Source organism: Glycine soja, chromosome 15 (genome assembly GCF_004193775.1).
Source record: "Glycine soja cultivar W05 chromosome 15, ASM419377v2, whole genome shotgun sequence".
Classification (NCBI taxonomy): domain Eukaryota; kingdom Viridiplantae; phylum Streptophyta; class Magnoliopsida; order Fabales; family Fabaceae; genus Glycine; species Glycine soja.
Genome location: NC_041016.1, coordinates 17,093,446 through 17,098,416, shown reverse-complemented (window position 1 = coordinate 17,098,416; position 4,971 = coordinate 17,093,446). Strand labels below are relative to the sequence as shown.

At 31.8% G+C, this 4,971-nt stretch overlaps 1 pseudogene; it reads left to right on the top strand.

The window, feature by feature from the left end:
* The first annotated feature begins 1,027 nt into the window (after positions 1 to 1,027).
* LOC114385899 lies at positions 1,028 to 2,904 on the top strand (annotated as a pseudogene).
* Positions 2,905 to 4,971: the final 2,067 nt, after the last annotated feature.

Below are 4,971 nucleotides of genomic sequence, written 5' to 3'. Positions count from 1 at the left end.
CAACAGACAATATGCAAGTCATAAATTAACAAGTGAAAAAAGAGGTGAAGAAATAGCACCAAGAAGGTCTAAAAGGGAAAAAAAGGTCAGCTATTTCAAGCGATTATGTTGTGTATTCACTTGAACATGAATGTGAATTAAGCATTAATAGAGATTCAGTTTCTTTGAGACAAGCCATGAAAAGTGGCAATTCTGAAAAGTTGCTTAATGTTATGAAAGAAGAGTTGAAATCAATGGATGGCAATAAAGTTTGGGATCTAGTTAAGTTTCTTGAAGGTTCAAAATGATTCAGTTATAATGGGTCTTTAAGACCAAATATATGACTCGAAGGGCAATATCAAAAGGTACAAAGCTAGACTCGTTATCCAAGGTTTCACTCAAAAAGATGACATTAACTACAAAGAGACCTTCTCTCCTATTTCTAAGAAGGAATTTTTTAGGATTGTATTGGCTTTGGTGGCTCATTATGATTTAGAGCTTCACCAAATGAATGTAAAGACAACTTTTTTGAATGGTGACTTAGAAGAAGAAGTTTATATGGATCAACCTAAAGGGTTTGTTTCTCCAAGAAAGGAAAATCTAGTGTGTAAATTAAAAAAGTCAATATATGGACTAAAATTAAAATAGGCTTCCCCAGACAATGGTATCTTATGTTCAATGATACCATCATGTCATATGGTTTTGTAGAGAACATCATTTATTGGTGTATCTACATAAAGGTCAGTGGGAGCAAATTTGTGATTTTAGTCTTGTATGTTGATGACATTTTGCTTGTTGCTAATGATGTTGCTATGTTACATGTAAAGAAGTATCTCTCTAATAATTTTGAATTGAAAGATATGGGATTGTTGGAATTGTCTCAAAAAGGATATATCAATTAAGTATTAGAGAGATTTAGAATGGAAAAGTGTTTTGTAGGGATTGTTCCAATTCAAAAGGGGGACAAGTTTAGTCAAATGCAATGTCCTAGAAATGACTTACAACTAAAGGAAATGGAGTCTATCCCCTATGCATTAGTGATTGGGAGATGTATATAGATGCTGCTGAAGTTATGCTTGAGGATGATGTTGCCTCAAATAGAGCTATTGGTTCGTATGGAGCTAGTATTATTCAACATCAAACAGAGAAACAAAAGTTTTCTGTTTTGACTCATTGCAATACTGGAAGGTGCCTGTTACAGTTCCATCCCTTATTATAGTACAAGGCTTAATTATGTTTTTACTTGCTGAAATATGAGGTGAATCCGGTTTTGGTCCCCATTTTTTTTTAAATCATTTTTGTCCCTCAAATTTTAAAAAGTACGTTTTTAGTTGTTTGACAAATGAAGTGAAGAGGTGTTTGGACTCACTTGTAACTTGTTTTTGATTAATGCTCAGTCTAGCCACAGCTGGATATGGTACTGCTCTGGGTGTGATCCGTGCACTTCACAGTGCTGGAGTTCTAGAAAGGGCTTATTGCTCAGAAACACGCCCATTCAATCAAGTGAGCGCACCTTTTCCAATTATATTCAATATTTAGGTATACCCCGAGCTCTTTTGAGAGAATATGTATCCTCTTAAGTTATATTTAAATAGGATGATCTGTTTAAGTTGTTTTATGTTTTATTATTTGACAACTTGGATTGATGACATGACTTGAGAACAAGAACACTGAAATAATAAATATTCTTCGATCTGTATCTTGGTGATAGTTGTAGTTTATCTAATTGTTTATATTTCAGCTTAATAGTCATTCATTTGAAAAGGAAAAGAAGACAATAAAAGATCTGGGCCAATTAAACTACAATACTAAATTTTCATTAACAGATTCAGGGTATCACAGGTGATGATCATTCTGATTACAGAGCTCCAGTGTTTTTTATGTATTTATTTTTTAGGGCAGTGGATTAATGACATGATAGGATATGTATCTTTCTTTTGAGAATGCATATCTAACCTTTAATGTAGCCATGTAGGCTATCTGTGTTAAGAATTACATTTCCATTCCGCATATCAAATCAAAGCTAAAATGATTTGGAGTATGCGCTTACCAATCATAATGTTTAATTGCAGGGATCTAGACTCACTGCTTTTGAGTTGGTGCATGAAAAATTATCAGGAACTCTTATTTCCAATTCTGCTGCAGCTGCATTAATGAAAGCAGGACATGTGGATGCTGTTGTTGTTGGGGCAGATCGTGTTGCATCAAACGGTACTTTGAGTTACAATGAAAATAAGCTATAGTTTGCTTGAGCATAAAAACTATAATCAAATTTGTCTTCCTCTATATGACATTGCAGGTGACACAGCCAACAAAATAGGAACCTACAGCGTTGCCTTGTCTGCTAAGTTTCATAATGTACCTTTCTATGTGGCTGCACCCCTTACTTCCATTGATCTATCACTTTCTTCTGGACAAGAAATTGTCATTGAGGAGAGGTCTCCAAGGAATTGTTGAACACACATGGAGGACTTGGAGAGCAGATTGCTGCCTCAGGAATTTCCGTCTGGAACCCAGCTTTTGATGTTACTCCTGCTAATCTAATATCCGGGATCATCACTGAGAAGGTCTTTCACTCTCTTGACTTGCATAATTTGTATGGGGTTCAGTTGCATTTTATTCTCTAACCATTTCATGTTCTTTGAGCAGGGTGTCGTTACAAAGACAACTGCTGGTGGTGCATTTGACATCAAAGCTTTCGTACAGAAAACTGGTTAAGGTGGAGTGAGATTTTTCTCACCCATTACAACATTGTAGACTTGAAAAGTATTGAAGCTGTAGGGTTCTTTAAGAGCCTCTTTGGTACGCAAGTTAGATAAGACTTATTAACTTGAGACCTAATTGTATAAGATGATAACATTTCAATATTATGCGATGTTTGGTGTGGCATGGAAAATTATTATATTGCATGAGATAATATGTTTAGTGATCCATTTTATAACATTAGATATGATAAAAATTGACAACTTGTACAATTTTTTTTTTTTTTTTACTTAAAAATGTTGTACAGTCATATAAATTTGTTGTTATACTAATTTTTGGAGAAATAAAAGTTCTGAAAGCTTCATTCATACTTAAAATCACTATTTACATTCCTAACTCTATTTTTTATTTACTTATATGAAGCTACTCTGGTTCCTTGCGGGAAGGTAATCAGGTGGCTGACCTGTTAGCTAATTATGGTCATTCTTTATATGGGAATATTAGAGTTTTTTATGTTATTTCCTTCTCTCTCTTTTTTTTGGTATAACGTTGTTTTAGAGGATTTTATTTCAACCACGTTTTCTCGTGGTTTCTAGTTTTTGGGGGTTCTAAATCCCCTTTTATTCACAAAAAAAAAATGTTGACTACTTTGGATGTCCTTCTAATTTAGTTATTACAATAGCTATAAAGGCCAACAATAATTGCTTCTAATTTAACTGTTGCAAAGACCTTTTAATATTTAAAAGACAATATTTGAAAAGATAATTTTTGTAAATAGATAAACATATATGATAAATAGTTTTAGAATTTGAAGAGGAGCCGAAATATAATAAGAGTTTAGCAATAGCCATTTTAGATGCAATTTTGATTTGGTTATTATGAAAGCCATTAGAAGTTCATGATAATAACTTTGCATGTGCTTTTGGTTATCATGATAAAAACATTAAAATGATAAAAAGAAATATTAACACGAGTATTTTCTATAAGCTATTAAGAGTTAAGTATTTCTGATTTTCCATTGCACATACGCACAAGGAGCAGAGGACTACTCCTTTCAAGCCAATGCAAAAAGATAAAAAAAAATATAAATTTCATAATAATTAACTTCTTTTCAATAATAAAAGTTCTCTTCGTAATTTTTTAACCAATAACATTAAATAAAATATCCAAAAATATTCTTGTTTATATTGAGGAGTAAAATAAATAATTTTAAAATTATCTAAATTTTATAGGCTTAATTAGAAGTAATCGTCTTTGTAATGGACATCGTAGGACAGACATTAACACTTTTCCTACACCTAATCAACTCTCAACCCAACTTTGGTTTTCAAAAACCACTTTCTATTTAAAGAATTTTTGCAATGTTTTTTCCTAATAAATCTTGGTGGCAACTCATTTTAACATATTTTTTGTTATCTCCTTGGGACTTCAATCGCAACATATATAAGAATACAATAAGAAAAAATAAGAGTAGGATAAACTTTAACTGTATCTAACGTTTGAGACACAAGATATAAATTATGTCAAATGAAAAAAATTCTTTTGTTAAAATTATATATGATTTTCTAAAAAGTATTTTTTTAATTTAATTTTTACAAATAACAAAAAATATATAATATAAAATTTTGATTCCATAGCATCACTATTACTCTTGTCATTGCCACCACCTCATCAATTGCCATCCTCCATGCCATCACACTTACAAGCATTATTGTTATTGTCACCATTGTTATTACACTATTATCATTACCGTTGTTGTTACCACCATCATTATTATTATCACTATCACTTATAGTTACATAGAAGTGTTTTTAAAGATTAGGATCTATTTTACATTAAGATTATACAAAAATAATAAATAGAAAAAAATAATGTCTTTAAAGAGAGAAATGTCCCTTGCACAAATACAATAAAATTGAGTCTCTAACACTTGAAAATCTAGTAGAGCAACTAGAGGAAAAACTTGTGAAATCTTAAGAAATTGCTAGAGATAGTGCTACGGCTGTTGGACTGCACACGTGAGCCCGCTTAGAAGTAAGAGATGAGTTATTCACTATTGGGGAATAATGAGAACATGTGTACGGATCCTTAGAAGATTAATTGTGATGGGTTTTGGAGTATTTCTGTAATTTTGATTCTATCTTTACAATTATAACTGCAAATTATATGTGTTTGATGGACCAATTGATGTCCTGATGCGAAATTACTGTGAAATTGGCGTGTTTAAGAACCCTAGAAATTTGTTTATTGTTTATTTTTCTAATTAGCATGAATTGATAAAATTGAATG